The sequence below is a fragment of the Thalassophryne amazonica genome, chromosome 13 (genome assembly GCF_902500255.1).
Source record: "Thalassophryne amazonica chromosome 13, fThaAma1.1, whole genome shotgun sequence".
NCBI lineage: Eukaryota > Metazoa > Chordata > Actinopteri > Batrachoidiformes > Batrachoididae > Thalassophryne > Thalassophryne amazonica.
In genome coordinates, this window is record NC_047115.1 from 92419694 (window position 1) to 92436499 (window position 16806).

General features: G+C 40.9%; 1 long non-coding RNA gene across 1 annotated transcript; it reads right to left on the bottom strand.

Moving 5' to 3' along the window:
- Positions 1–1074: 1074 nt before the first annotated feature.
- Positions 1075–7045, bottom strand: LOC117523307. Its single transcript, XR_004564471.1, has 3 exons — positions 6991–7045; positions 2095–2328; positions 1075–1131 (listed from the first exon to the last, which is right to left on the bottom strand). It is a non-coding gene; the product is annotated as an uncharacterized LOC117523307 (long non-coding RNA).
- Between the last annotated feature and the right edge of the window lie 9761 nt (positions 7046–16806).

A 16806-nucleotide genomic window follows, 5' to 3' on the forward strand; every position in this document is an offset into this window, starting at 1 on the left:
TGGACGAGGCTCTCTGAGGGTAAAGCTGCCACTGAATGTTTTGGACTTTATTTACATCAATTATGAAGAAATACAAACAATATGGCACTCTATGGTAAATCTGCATGGACAGTTCTGAAAAACTGAGTGACTGTGCAAGAAGAAGACTGAGGAAAGCCACCAAGACACCCCAGAAGTTATAGGCTTACGTGGCTGTGATTGGAGAAATTATGCACAGTGCAAGCTTTGCATTTTGTATCACCAGTTATCCATCTTCATGATGAAGTGGTATACCTGAAACTTTAGCTACAAATTGCCAGAAGATACATCTGAGATGCAAGGCTGGATTTGATCTGTTTTGGTGAAAGAAAATCCTTCTGTGTGCCACTCCACTATGAAGCTAAGAGTAGTGATGCAAAATGCAAAGCCTGCACTGTGCACAATTTCTCCAAACACAGCCACATAAGCCTATATTTTCTCCTGAGTTGTCTGGGTGTCTTGGTGGCTTTTCCTTGTAAATCACTGCAGAGGTGTTATCAGGTTGTGAAAACAGCGTTTTCAGTTTTCGAAGTGTTTTTCCGTAGCTTTGCATAATATATGATAGACATGTTAGATTTACACAGAAATGAAGCTGTTTTGGAGCGGATTCTGCCATGTTGGATTCGCAAGCCAAAGAGAGACCAGACGTCACGGTGCCTCTCTACTGTGACTGGCTGTCACCCCCCCCCAAAAAAAAACTGATCTGCAAGATTGTTAGTTTTTCAAACTGTAATCTGGGTCAGGAAAAAGTTCAGAATGGTCCCGTCTATACTTCTTTGATTCTGCTCGGATAGGACATCTTCAGATTATGGCACAATTGTAGAAATGATGGTAGTACTGTCCACTGATGTGATATTTATTGCAGCCACCATGACAACTCTGTAAATTTGTGGCACATCCCTGGCAAGGCTGCCTTTGACGGTTCCTGACTTGTTCTGCTTGCCAAAGATAAACAGGAGCCATAGCGTTCAAGCAGCCCCTGACAATGATTGTTACTGTATCCTTCCCTTGTTCCATTCCAGGGGTGTATGCAGTTAAGGTATTGATTAGGGCATTCCTCTGGTGCCTGGTTCCCTTGTCCTCACCATCAAGTCTGTCATTAGCACTCTTGAGCTGAAAGTTGAAAATTTCCTTTGTTAGTCACAAGCAATTATATATATTTTACTGTTCAGATACTGTATAATTTGAGCGGCATGGTCATAACTGGTATTCAACTCAACACCTTATTGGACAGGCCCTATATTTTTAACAAGCTCTTTATACTGCTTCCAGAATTTTCTCAATTTAGTTATCAGCTAGGTATACCACACAGGTGAAAGCAGATCAGACAAAAATGATTAATCCTATGTACCCACTGCTATTTGTGTCAAGGGCCTTCCACACCGCATACTTTGGAAACATCAGAGGCACTACAAATCGGTCTAAAAAGCATTGTTTTCAATGAAACGCATTGCTTTTTAGAGGCGTCTGAAGCGTCGCATCAAAAGCCAAGCTAAACCAATGCTTCTGCTGGGAGCCTGCGCATTCCTGCTTGTCAACACGCTGACGTGGTCAAAGTTCAACCCAATCCAACTTTTGCCGCTCTGAACTGTGACAAAGCTTCGCACTGTCCAATAGAAACGTGTCGGGTCCAAACATGGAAGACTCGTGGCAGAAACCACTGATCTCTATAAAACAGAAAGGTGTCACAGGACTGCTCATTTATACAGAGCAGTTTTATGAAGAAAAATCCCTGCAAATGTTTCTTAACCTCAAAATTAATTTGATTACTGTATTAAAGCTTTTTCGTGGTTCATCGATGCACATACAACATGGCGATCACTCAGCTTTCCTCTGGAGAAAAAAAAAAGATCTGAGCGAAAGTCTCCGCCCCCTTGCCACATGCAACATGTCGGGGGTGTGGGAGGCGTTGACGTGACCCGTTGCCTGATGTGTATAAAGCATGCAATGTGAAAGGACTTTTAGTTACCATATTTCCATAAATACAGCATGTTTCATAATATACTGTGTAAAAAATGAAACAGCAAAACTATTAAAGTGATGAGAATCTAACAAACAGAAAACAGATTAACTCACTTCTTCGAGTGACTTTCCTGGAAGGCCCATTACCTCCAGCCACTGCTTGTAATTGGTTCAAGCCCACACTTCTGGTTTAGCTGGCCATTCTTCGGATGATCATCTCAGCAGCGTCCATTGTTCTCTCTCCTGGTATGTCTGGGAACCGACACTTTCAGGGACGGTCCAAGGATGCAGTTCATCAACTCTGTCATTCAGCTGTTTGATACTGCGAATGATGTCATTCTGCTTCTCCTGGAACACAAAATGTATATAGATCCATATGTTACAACCTTAATAAAGTTCTCACTTTACATTACTATGCTTCACAAATGATTAAAGTAGACCTGCGTTGAAATAAATGTGGTCAGATTTCAGAAAGAAATAGCTGATATGTATTTATAAGACCCTTGTGAATGCAGTAAAGTAAATCTGTAAGCCCAAATTTGTAATTCAGCGGAAAAATCTTTGTTTAAAAATGACAAATTTGCAGCTAAAATTTAGCCCTCTATGAAAACAGTTTGTACAGCCGTATCATTTCCATGATGTCAGGGACAAGACGACGCGCTCCCGCCTTCAGTCCGATCCCGCACTGAAATTGATTTTATCTGTTAGTAATGTTACTTATACACGTCCTGGTTTCAACATCCAAAAGTAAGCTGCAATGAATGTGAGATACAGATCTGTGTGCTCAGATCAGCAACGACATCGACAGCGAGCGCCGTTCTTCCTCTCCCGCTCTCTGCCTCTGCTGCGCTTATTAAGTCTGCGGGCTCGTTAACGAGCTTGTTAACCGCCAACGCGGGCCACTCACACCACCCGTGTCTGCTTTGCAGCCGGTGTTGTACCAGATTCAGCGCACAACACCGGCATCACCTCTCTGTCTACTGAATGGAGCTGCAGCACACTTGGCACAAGTCCTGAGATTACGCTTGCTGTTTTAATGCGAAGCGGCCGGTACACCTGTTGCTGCAAGGACAGACTTCTTGCGGCAAAATCCACAGCACCGCACGTCTCGGCAATCGGAGCCCCAGAGCTCCATGAACGCTGAGAGAGGTTTATATATTTTTAATGACTGGGATTCTTTGCGGGTCTCGCCTCCATATCCCGCGATGGTACTGGAGGCGAAAGACAGTAGATTTTCATTGCGACACCACTCAATCAAACGGGCGAATGAAAAAGTCCCCCAAAATAATTTTCAAGCACAAATAAAAAAAATGTGTACTCACCAAACGTGCCGCAAGACAATATGAAGTTTTAAAAAAAGTAGATCCTTCCGTATAAGACAAGAAAAAGGTGCAGATGCAAACTGATGTAAATCCACAAATTACAATTGGTGCAATGCATGCTGGGAGAGGGTCTTGTCCGTGACGTCTTGGCAGCGTCCATGATGAGAGGGACAATTTGCGGAGGGCTAAATGTTAGCTGTAAATTTGTCATTTTCAAATGAAGATTTCTCTGTTGAATGACATATCTGGGCTTGCAGATTTACTTTACTACATTCAGAAGGATCTCATGTGTAAATGTAAGTCATTTTTTGTTCAAAAAATCTGACTGCATTTTTTTCAATGCAGGTCTCCTTTAAACCAATGCTGTTGACCTTTCATCATGAGCACGGACAAATCTGTGAATGAACTGAGTGATGAAAGTAAGTAGGTAAGTAAGTCCCTTCGGCTGCTCCCTTGTTTGCACTCGGGGTCGCCACAGCAAATCTGAGGTGGATCTGCATGTTGAATTGGCATAGGTTTTATGCCGGATGCCCTTCCTGACGCAACTCCACATTACATGGAGAAATGTGGCAGGGGTGGGATTTGAAATCGGAACCTTCTGCACTGAAACCAAACGCATTAACCACTTGGCCACCACCCCTGCTCTAACTGAGTGATGAAAGTGAGCCATAAAAAAAACAAAAAAAACAAAACAAACTTGAAAGATCTTGGCAAGGCCCTGGTGGGGTCTGGTGGTTGTCTCCCAGAAAAATGTGAAATCTCAGATGCATTCTGGTTAGGGCTGTAGCTATCAATTATTTTAGTTGTCGAGTATTCTATCGATTATTCTGGCGATTAATCGAGTAATCGGATAAAAAGTACTTTTGCGTTTTAAACAACATCAATAGTCCAGGGCTGTCGATAAGCAATGGCACAATGTCACTGCGCCAAAGTGTTGGCATTTTGCTGAAATGGCGATGGGATGTGACCTTCTATTTTGTTTTCTCCAATTTGTAAAAATTAACCATTTTTAAGGTTTTTTTTTTTTTTTTTTAATAAAGGTTGATGGACTGGGTCCCTGCGTGATTTTTTTTTAATCCCTCTTTCTCTTCAGCATATGCATTTCAGCTGGAGGTTGAACATGCAGCATCGCAGTCAGCTTTATTACTATTATTTTAAGTTACCGTGTTTGTGAAGTGTTGTGTGTTGCCCAAAAACGCAAAAATTAAAAACTCACTGTGAGTCTGAGGGAAACACAGAAGAAAGAGTGGACTTCTGCTGTTTGCGGGGACAGAGCTGTGACTCGCCCCGTCTGAGAGCTCCTCACACTGGGCAGAGAGACAGCAGCCGGCCGCCGGGTCAATAGTCCCTCCCCACGTAGAGCAGACCGTGAGTTTTTTAAAATAGACAAACACACTGCTTTGCTTTAAATACACAGTAAGTCTATTTCAGATGATCAGCGTGAACCATCTTTCTCTTAAAAGGCTTTATTTTACTCTCACGTTGGAAAGCGGTAGCTATCGTTGCTAATTTGATTAGCTGTTATGCTCGCCTTTTTCTTTTTTTTCTGCGGACGTTGCAGCGCCACACACAGGCCTAGCATATGTACTACAACGTTAAACGAAGCTTCGAGGCACAGAATTGGCCTCAAACACTTTTTGTAATCGAATTATTTGAGTTACTCGACTCATCGTTTCAGCCCTAATTCTGGTGCTTTCTCAGGTCTATTTACCCACCAAAAGAAACTGCCAAAAAAATAAATAAATAAATAAATATTTTTTTTGTTTGTTTGTTTGTTTGGACAGATCACTTTTTCCACCCCAGATAAGGTGGTAAACCTCAGTAGTATAGCATAGAAGCCCTTATGTTTCAAGTGTATGGTACCACAGACAGTATGCACACACTATGCAAATGAAACATTATGCAAGGGACATAGAAATTGAGTTTTTATAAAAGGAATTCTGTAACTTTATATCAACAATAAATAAACATGTTAATTAAGTAACAGGGCCTGTAAATTATTTCTTTAAATAAGGAAAGTTAGTATATACAACTTCATTACTGGTAGATTTTACTGTATTTTCAAATTATATCTCAAATAGAACAGAATATTTCTTGCCAGAAATTTTGAATATTTTGGTTGCTGAATGTGAATTTTTAGAATCTACTGGCACAAGACACTGTACAATCTTATTTAACCATTATACAACCCCTGGCAAAAATTATGGAATCACCGGCCTCGGATGATGTTCATTCAGTTGTTTAATTTTGTAGAAAAAAAGCAGATCACAGACATGACACAAAACTAAAGTCATTTCAAATGGCAACTTTCTGGCTTTAAGAAACACTATAAGAAATCAAGAAAAAAAGATTGTGGCAGTCAGTAACGGTTACCTTTTTAGACCAAGCAGAGGAAAAAAATATGGAATCACTCAATTCTGAGGAAAAAAGTATGGAATCACCCTGTAAATTTTCATCCCCAAAACTAACACCTGCATCAAATCACATCTGCTTGTTGATATTGACCCTATGCCATGACATTGACCCTATGTGTCTTTTTGCAAGGAATGTTTTCACAGTTTTTGCTCTATGGCAAGATGCATTATCATCTTGAAAAATGATTTCATCATCCCCAAACATCCTTTCAATTGTCCAAAATATCAACGTAAACTTGTGCATTTATTGATGATGTAATGACAGCCATCTCCCCAGTGCCTTTACCTGACATGCAGCCCCATATCATCAATGACTGTGGAAATTTACATGTTCTCTTCAGGCAGTTATCTTTATAAATCTCATTGGAAAGGCACCAAACAAAAGTTCCAGCATCATCACCTTGCCCAATGCAGATTCGAGATTCATCACTGAATATGACTTTCATCCAGTCATCCACAGTCCACGATTGCTTTTCTTTAGCCCATTGTAACCTTGTTTTTTTTTCTGTTTAGGTGTTAATAATGGCTTTTGTTTAGCTTTTCTGTATGTAAATCCCATTTCCTTTAGGCGGTTTCTTACAGTTCGGTCACAGACGTTGACTCCAGTGTCCTCCCATTCGTTCCTCATTTGTTTTGTTGTGCATTTTTCGATTTTTGAGACATATTGCTTTAAGTTTTCTGTCTTGACGCTTTGATGTCTTCCTTGGTCTACCAGTATGTTTGCCTTTAACAACCTTCCCATGTTGTTTGTATTTGGTCCAGAGTTTAGACACAGCTGACTGTGAACAACCAACATCTTTTGCAACATTGCGTGATGATTTACCCTCTTTTAAGAGTTTGATAATCCTCTCCTTTGTTTCAATTGACATCTCTCGTGTTGGACCCATGATTCATGTCAGTCCACTTGGTGCAACAGCTCTCCAAGGTGTGATCAATCCTTTTTAGATGCAGACTAACGAGCAGATCTGATATGATGCAGGTGTTAGTTTTGGGGATGAAAATTTACAGGGTGATTCCATAATTTTTCCTCAGAATTGAGTGATTCCATATTTTTTTCCTCTGCTTGGTCTAAAAAAGTAACCGTTACTGACTGCCACAATCTTTTTTTCTTGATTTCTTATAGTGTTTGTTAAAGCCAGAAAGTTGCCATTTGAAATGACTTTAGTTTTGTGTCATGTCTGTGATCTGCTTTTTTTCTACAAAATTAAACAACTGAATGAACATCCTCCGAGGCCGGTGATTCCATAATTTTTGCCAGGGGTTGTAGTACAAACCTCTGGATAAGGATCGGGCTGATGTGAATCAATTGCAGGCAAACACTTAACCCACTGATCAGATGGAGGATTCAGTGATTTAACAACTCTTAAGGCAACAGGCATGGTTGCTGGGGGGGGGGGGGGACAAACAATAATCCGAAAATATTATCAAACTTATCTTTATAAAGTCTGGGCACTGACTGGGTTACTTTCTGGGTTACTTAAACTTTAACTGCATCAACACCTAATAAAAGAGAGTATAAAAAGTTATGTATATTTTAAATTTAGCATTTATTTAAGCAAATTAGTCCCTTTGAGATTGAGACCTCTTTTATAAGTGACCTGGACAATTATAAAGTTTCCAATTCATCCAACCTGCATGTCCTTGGAAGTGAGATGCCCACACATACCCTATTGACACCTTTAGGCTTCTGGCTTAATATCAGAATAAATTAAAACATGGACAAAATATGAATTAGGCCTGTGCCTCTCTGTGGCTAACGTTAGCTCCGTGCTAGTCAAAAATGTGTTGGTATGGTTCCCATTAATCCATGTCTGGCATAATCTAGCTTCAAGCAAGTTCTGTCTTTTCTGGCTAAAATGGGTTTGTGCTCACATCAGGTTCCATTACCTTAAAGTTTTGATAGTCACAGCGTCGTGATGACTGTAGGAAGGCCCCGCCATTTGAAGCTAGCTGCTAATTCGTGGTAGCTTTGTGTTGGCTTTGTGATCCAGTCGATGATCTTCCAGCGTTAGCCTCCTCTTCTGCTCTCAGTGGTTTCTTAATCATAGTACAGAGACTGAACAGGCAAGTTAACGTCTTGAACATAAACTTTTATTTGCCAAAAGAGACGGAGAGCATGCAGCGCTGTTAGTTAGCTAAGTCTTCTTCTTGGGAGGGATTGTTTGTTGCTCTGACGCCACTCTGAACTTCACACGGTTGTATACGCTTCTTTTATTTCTGTTTAGCACTCTTCTGGTTATTAACTGTATCGACTCTGAACGTTATTTAACAACAGTCTTGTTGTGAATCACTACCCGCTAGCATTTGCTTGCGGTTAGCTTTCGCTAGCTAGGTCGACACCTCCCCTCTCCGTTGTTACTTTTTATAGCTATTTCTTTTCTACCAGTTTAATACTTCTGTTCATTTTTCTGTTGAACTGCTGTGAATTTTAAGTAATTTTTACTCCTGTGTAAAATCTTAGGAGCGGCTAGTATTTTCGCTAGCGGTTAGCTTGCATTAGCTATTTCTGACTCGTCATTTTTTTCATTTCATTTTTTTACACTCCTGTTAGTTGTTTAGTGTATTTTATAGCTGCTGCTTTTTTACCTGTTTAATACTTCAGTGTAACTGCTGTGGATTTTAATTCATTTATCTGCGTCTGTGTGAGCCTTAGGAGTGGTTATCTTATCCATTATTGGTTAGCTCGTGTTTGCTTGGCTACATTTTTGAATTTCTTTGTGCACAAAGTACACTACTAATTCTACTTTACACCCTCCGTAAATCCTGCGTGATGTTGGAAGATAGGGTGGCTCTCTTAGAGAGCCGTGTCCATAAGTTAGAGCAGCTTCTTAGCGCAGTGGAGTTAGATGTTACGGGCACTCCAGATTAGGTTAGTGTTGGGCCGGCTAGCGAGCCCATTAGCATCAGCTTAGAAATGCCGGCTGTGGAGGACAGCTTTCGGACTGTGGCTAGGCGGAGGAAGCCCCATAGGGCTTGGTGCCCGATTGTGGCACCGCGATCACACTCGCCAGTGTGAACTGTGAATCGGTTCTCTCCCTTGGATTTGCCAGATGTGAATTCTCTGAGTCCACACGTGACTTCCACTCCTGTCTCCAGGCCGAAACACTGGACTTTAGTGATAGGGGATTCTATCACCCGCAAAGTCAGGTTACAGATGCCGGCTGACGTTAAATGTATTCCTGGAGCCAGAGCTCCTGACATTGCATCTCATCTTAGGGTGCTGACGCTGCAGAAGGGAAGACAGACGAAGGAACATGACATGAGATATAGTCACATAGTTATTCACGTTGGCACCAATGATATCAGGATGAGGCACTCAGAGGTCACAAAAATGGACATAGAGAGGACTTGTGACCTTGCCAGAAAGATGTGTCGGCATAAATTAATAGTCTCTGGTCCCCTCCCCTCTCGGGGTACTGATGAGGCGTTTAGCAGGCTGACATCATTAAATAGGTGGCTGGCGCTGTTTTGTACACAGCAAGGCTTTAGCTTTATTGATAACTGGCCTTCGTTCTGGGGCCGCCGTGGCCTGCTGATGCCGGACGGCCTCCACCCTACTGGGGAAGGCACTGCCATCTTGTCTGCGAACATAGATAGAGCTCTACAGGGAGGGTAACATTAGGAATCTACAGCAGGCCACGGAGCAGGTGATTAGAGACCCTGCAAGGCTTATGTCAAATGTGGATGTGGAATCCATTAGCTTAGCGGAGAAATTAGTGCAGAAAATCCACTATGGTGATAGTGTAGTTTATCTGCCAGGGAGGGAATTTCAACTGTGGCCTGCTCCCATAGACATGTCCATAAAAATCATAGAGGGATATGCTTTGCAAACCTAATACTCATTACTATATTGGATCATGTTGAAATTGAGGATGGCCCAATGGTTGTTCCAGCAATATCAAAGATTTCATGTCTGCTACCTACAATGCGTGTGGAATGTCTCAAACCTAAACGTACTTAGACGTGTGCTGAAGGCAGTGAACCCCAGGAAGGCGGCCGGCCCCAATGGTGTACCTGGCCAGGTATTCAAAGCGTGCGCTGACCAACTGGCTGGAGTTTTCACCTGCATCTTTAACCTGTCCCTGTCGCAGGCTATCATTCCATTCTGCCTCAAATCCACCATCATTCCAGTCCCAAAGAAGTCAGCAATGGAGAGCATAAATGAGTACAGGCCTGTTGCACTTACGTCTGTGGTCATGAAGTGCTTTGAAAGACTGGTCTCTCAGCACATCAGAGCCTGTCTGCCTCCCACTCTGGACCCCCACCAGTTTGCCTACAGGGCAAACCGCTCCACAGAGGACGCTATCACCACAGCTCTCCACGCCGCGCTGAGCCACCTGGAGCACCAGGGGAGCTATGTGAGGATGCTCTTCCTGGACTTCAGCTCAGCCTTCAACCACATCATCCTGGAGATCCTGGTGCAGAAAAGGACATATCTGGGCATCTCCACCCCCATCTGCCATTGGATCAAGGACTTCCTCACAAACCGCCCACAGTCCGTGAAACTTGGCTCCCACCTTTACTCCACCATCACACTCAGCACCTGTTCCCCACAAGGCTGTGTACTGAGCCCCCTCCTGTTCACCCTTTACACACACGACTGCTCTCCGACCCATCCCACAAACACCATCATAAAGTCTGCGGATGATACCACCGTGATTGGGCTCATCTCAGGGGGGATGAGCCTGATTACAGAGACGAGGTCAATCGACTGACAGCGTGGTGTTCAGCTAACAACCTGCCGCTGAACACCACAAAAACAAAAGAAATAATCCTGGACTTCAGGAAGAACAGGGCTGACCCAGCCCCACTCTACATTCAAGGGGACTGTGTGGAAAGGTTCAGCTCCATCAGGTTCCTGGGAGTGCAGCTCTCTGACTGCCTCTCCTGGACTGCTAACACCACAGTGGTGGTGAAGAAAGCCCAGCAGTGACTCCATTTCCTGAGGATGCTCATGAGAAAGAATCTGGAGGAGAAGCTGCTGGTGTTGTTCTACAGAGCCACCACTGAGAGCATCCTGACGTACTGCATCACAGCGTGGTACGGGGGGGGGGGGGGGGGGGGGGGTGCTCAGCAGCAGACAGGAGAGCGCTGCAGAGGGTGATCAAAATGGCCCAGGGGATCACTGGTTGCTCTCTGCCCAGCCTGGAAGACATTGCCAGCTCTCACTACCTCAGCAGAGCTGCCAGCATCAGCAAAGACACATCCGACCCCAGCAACCACCTATTTGACCTACTACCCTCCGGCCAACGGTATAGGTCAATCAAAACTAGGACAAACAGACTCAGGGATAGCTTTGTCCCCAGAGCGATCACTGCACTGAATAATAACAAATCACTCTGATCTGCACTTTTCAAGTCTCGTGCAATATCTGTAAACCATGTGCAATATTCCCGTGCAATATGATTCCACTGTTGTATATAATTCTCGTGTTACATTTTACTTGGTTCACATTTTATTTTATTTTATCTTGTGTTTATTTAGTTGTACATATACTCTGAATAATTTATTGTTAAATTTTATTATCTTTTATTCGGCTAAAAAATACTTGCACCACGGAAAGCACCCTTTTGGAGTTGCACTCAAATCTCGTTGAAATGCAAATTACAATGACAATAAAGGCGATTCTGATTCTGATGTATCCAAGACCTCATCTGGCCTGAATATGTGGACAGTGGGTCAGAAACAGGTGTGTGGAGCACCTTAACTTCACTAAAGTCTTTGATAAAGAGCCCCATCAGAAATTACTTCACAAATTTCCAAAAACACAGCTGGCCCTGAGAGAAGGCCAGTCTGGTTGAACGAATGTTAAAAATGGGGTGCCACACAGTTCTGTTTTGGGACCCACCTTGTTCCTCCTTTATGTGAATGATATCCCTGCCATCAGTGATTCTATGTGCAAACTGTTTGCAGACAACACCATGGTCTACAGCAGGGGTGGGCAATCATGTGCCATAAAGGGCCGAGACACTGCAGGTTTTCCGTGCAACCAATCGCCTCAGCAGGTGATTTTATTAATGATCAGGTGTCTCAGCAGGTGATTTCATTGACAACCAGGTGTTTATGTTCAGAGCAGAAGCTCATCAGCAACCCACCTGCTGAGGTGATTGGTTACATGGAAAACCTGCAGTGTCTCAGCCCTCGATGCCCACCCCTGGTCTACAGGGAGATCCAAACCTTTGCCACCTGACTGCAAAGTCTTATAGGGAGACTTGATTTCTTTGTTTACCTGATCTAACATCTGGCTGTTCAGATTCAGTGCCTCCAAATGTCTGCTGCTGAAGATCAGAGAGACATTTCCATTCCAGTACTCTTTGAATAGTGAGCTGCTTTCTAAGGTCCCGCCGGTGCAAAGTGGTCCCACGGGTACCGGCTGATTTTTAGTTTTTTATTTATTCCATATAAGCGGGGCAATGTGGTCCCACGGGTACTGGTTGGTTTTCATTTTTTATTTATTCCACATAAGCGGCTCGATGTGGTCCCACAGGTACCGGCTGGTTTTTATATATTTTATTTATTCCACATAAGCGGCGCAATGTGGTCCCACGGGTACTGGCTGGTTTTTATATATTTAGTTTATTCCACATAAGCGGCATGCTGTGGTCCCACAGGTACCAGTTGGTTTTTATTTTTTATTTATTCCACATAAGCATGTGATGTGGTCCCATGGGTACCGGCTGGTTTTTATATATTTTGTTTATTCCACATAAGCGGCACGATGTGGTTCCACAGGTACCAAGTTTTTATGTTTTATTTATTCCACAACAGTGGCGCAAAGTGGTCCCACGGGTACCGGCTGATTTTTATTTTTTAATTTAATCCACATAAGTGGCACGATGTGGTCCCACAAGTACCGGCTGGTTTTTGTATATTTTATTTATTCCACATAAGCGTTGCGATGTGGTCCCACAAGTATGGGCTGGTTTTTATTCCTTATGTTATTCCACATAAGCGGCGTGATGTGGTTCCACAGGTACCGGCTGGTTTTTATATATTTTATTTATTCCACATAAGCTGCACGATGTGGTTCCACAGGTACCAGCTGGTTTTTATGTTTTATTTATTCCACATAAGCTGCACGTTGTGGTCCCACAGGTACCGGCTGATTTTTTTTTTTTTTTTTCTTTTCAAATCTATAGTTTGCAATCAGTGAAGTGTTTAGTTCAAGTAACTGTTAACTTGTCTGGATAGCATTCAAGCTAGCAAGCCACTGACTTTAACCCAGTTCTGACAAATTCAGTGTTAGCTTGCAGCTACCTGGTTAAGTTTTCAGTACAAAATACAAATTGTTGATTTGCATGTGTAAAAGTTTATGTATGTCAACTGACCCCACTTAACAAAAAATCAGATTAAGTTGGCGAGCACAGCAAATCTAAGATAGATCTGCATGTTAAATTGGCACTACTTTTACGCAGATCTTTTCATTGTGACCACCAGATGGCGGTGTAGTCACAACAGAGAGGGTTGTTGAATGCATGGTTTTACTCTTCAGAAAGATTCAATATGTCTGTATTGTGTTTAGAAAAGTATAAATCATGTGGGTTACTCAGAAAAAGACTGCGGAGTGAAGAAAACACCAAACTTTATTACAACTGTACTAAAACACCGATCCACCTGCTCTGTGCTCCAACGACTGCCAACCAGCCTCTTTGAGATCTTGGGGATGAGCTCCCCCTACTGGTCACCACAGTCGGGATGTTGTGCATATGGGTGCAAAAATTAATCTGAAAACGGATATATTTCTAGATTTCCTGCAGATAAATATGTGAAAATAAATCAACATCCAGCTGACGTCTCTGTCAGGAGAGTTCATGTTCCACCAGGTTCTACCCTTCATGGTTTTAAATTATCATTAGTGAATTTTGATTAGTTTTTTTTTCCACTGTAAACAGCTGTTTGGTGCTCTTTAGCTGTATGTAGAGTATTTATTGATGATTTATTTGTTAGGATCAATGTGTGATTGATTGAATGTGTGGAGGATATGTTCTTTTACAGGAGCAGCACTCCACGTGTTCGTTTATGATTTTTAATCATTCAATGACAGTTTATGCATTCTGTCTCTGATTTACAAGACAGATTAAATAGAAAATTTGCAAGACAAGGGGGTGTTGGTCCGGGGGTCATCAAAGTCAGAAGTGCGTCTGTAGATGCTTTGTCAGTAAAGTAAGACGTCCATTTCTTGCAGTCAAAATTCAAATAAGCTGTCTGTTGCTTGTAGTCAAAATACAAATATGCTGTCGTTCTCTTGCAGTAAAAATTCAAATATTCTGTCTGTTGTTTGCAGTCAAAACTGAAAGATGCTTGTGTAGCTTGCAGTCAAAATTCAAATATGCCGTCCTTGTCTTGCATTCAAAATTCAAATATGCCGTATGTTGCTTGCATTCAAAATTCAAATATGCCGTATGTTGCTTGCATTCAAAATTCAAATATGCCATCCGTTGCTTGCATTCAAAATTCAAATATGCCGTATGTTGCTTGCAGTCAAAATTCAAATATGCCGTATGTTGCTTGCAGTCAAAATTAAAAAATGCCGTATGTTGTTTGCATTCAAAATTCAAATATGCCATACTTTTCTTGATTTCAAAATTCACATATGCCGTCCACTTTTTACAGTCAAAATTCAAATATGCCGTATGTTGCTTGCAGTCACAATTATACTTGACCATCTGCAGCTTCCAAAGAAAATCAAAAATCAACATCTGTTGATTTGCATAAAATTTTGGACTCACCTTTTGATCCTTGAAAACAAAATTCAAGTTCATCACCTTCTGGATGCAGCAATTTGTACATAGATGATTAATTTACAAACATCCTAACTGCAGCATTACACTGCAAGAGTTTAAAATTTACAGCTAATCAGATGGCGATATACACAACTGTGTTGAGAGCTGAACAAATGTTCACCTTACCTGCAGTAATCTCACCTGTATTGAAATGCCACACTGATGTACATATGGACAACAGGACTGAAGAATGAACATGAAAACACTGATTACAAATGAAAACAGACACTACAAAGAGCAATTAAAGGGTGATTTTAGTTGGCCCCAACCACGCCAACTAAAGTGAGGCTCAACCATTGTGCACAGCCCCTCCTCAAAAGACAGTAACAGAGTATATGAATGTGCTCATAAGTAAGTTATTAATTTCCAGGCATCCTATTATCACTATGAACATATATATTTTGCAGATTATTATAATCATCAAAAGATCACTATCAATATATTTTTTGCAGATTATTAAAATAAAGGCATCCCATTATCACGATTAATTCATATATGCCATGATATTATTATACTAACAACCTATCTAAGGACATGCTATCTGTCTGAATGAACAACATGTCTTATGAAGTGGAAACTGACTGTCCGTGTGTTGCTTGCAGTCAAATTCAAATATGCCGTTCTTTTCTTGCATTCAGAACTCAAATATACCGTATGTTGCTAGCAGTCAAAATTAAAAAATGCTGTTCTTTACTTGCTTTCAAAATTCAAATATGACGTCCATTTCTTGCTTTCACAATTCAAATTTGTTGTGCATTGCTTGCAGTCAAATTCAAATATGCCGTCCTTTTCTTGCAGTCAAATTTCAAAAATGCCATATGTGCTTGCAGTCAAAATAAAAAAAACGCCATTCTTTTCTTGCTATCAAAATTCAAATATGCCATCCATTTCTTGCAATCTAAATTCAAATGTGCCGTGTGTTGATTGCAGTCAAAATTCAAATATGCCATATGTTGCTTGCAGTCAAAATTCAAATATGCCGTATGTTGCTTGCAGTCAAAATTCAAAAACTCCATTCTTTTCTTGCTATCAAAATTCAAATATGCCATCTATTTCTTGCATTCAAAATTCAAATATGCCATCCATTTCTTGCATTCAGAATTAAAATATGCCGTCCATTTTTTGCAGTCAAAATTGAAATATACAGTCCTTTTCTTGAATTCACAATTCAAATATGCCGTCCATTTCTTGCAGTCAAAATTCAAATATGCTGTCCTTTTCTTGAATTCAAAATTCAAATATGCCGTCCTTTTCTTGAATTCAAAATTCAAATATGCCATCCATTTCTTGCAGTCAAAATTCAAATATGCCATGTGTTGCTTGCAGTCAAAATTCAAATATGCCATGTGTTGCTTGCAGTCAGAATTCAAATATGCCGTACGTTGCTTGCAGTCAAAATTCAAAAACGCCATTCTTTTCTTGCTATCAAAATTCAAATAATCGTCCATTTCTTGAATTCAAAATTCAAATATGCCATGTGTTGCTTGCAGTCAAAATTCAAATATGCCGTACGTTGCTTGCAGTCAAAATTCAAAAACGCCATTCTTTTCTTGCTATCAAAATTCAAATATGCCATCCATTTCTTGCTATCAAATTTCATATGACGTCCATTTCTTGCATTCAAAATTCAGATATGCCGTCCAAAATTGAAATATGCCGTCCTTTTCGTGAATTCAAAATTCAAATATGCCATCCATTTCTTGCAGTCTAAATTCAAATATGCCATATGTTGCTTGCAGTCAAAATTCAAATATGCCATCCATTTCTTGCATTCAAAAGTCAAATATGACGTCCATTTCTTGCATTCAAAATTGAAATATGCCGTCCATTTTTTGCAGTCAAAATTGAAATATGCTGTACTTTTCTTGAATTCAAAATTCAAATATGCCATCCATTTCTTGCAGTCTAAATTCAAATGTGCCATGTGTTGATTGCAGTCAAAATTGAAATATGCCGTACTTTTCTTGAATTCAAAATTCAAATATGCCATCCATTTCTTGCAGTCTAAATTCAAATATGCCATATGTTGCTTGCAGTCAAAATTGAAATATGCAGTTCTTTTCTTGCATTCAAAATTCAAATATGCCGTCCACTTCTTGCAGTCAAAATTCAAATATGCCGTTCTTTTCTTGATTTCAAAATTCACATATGCCGTCCACTTTTTGCAGTCAAAATTCAAATATGCCGTATGTTGCTTGCAGTCAAAATTATACTTGACCATCTGCAGCTTCCAAAGAAAATCAAAAATCAACATCTGTTGATTTGCATAAAATGTTGGACTCGCCTTTTGATCCTTGAAAACAAAAT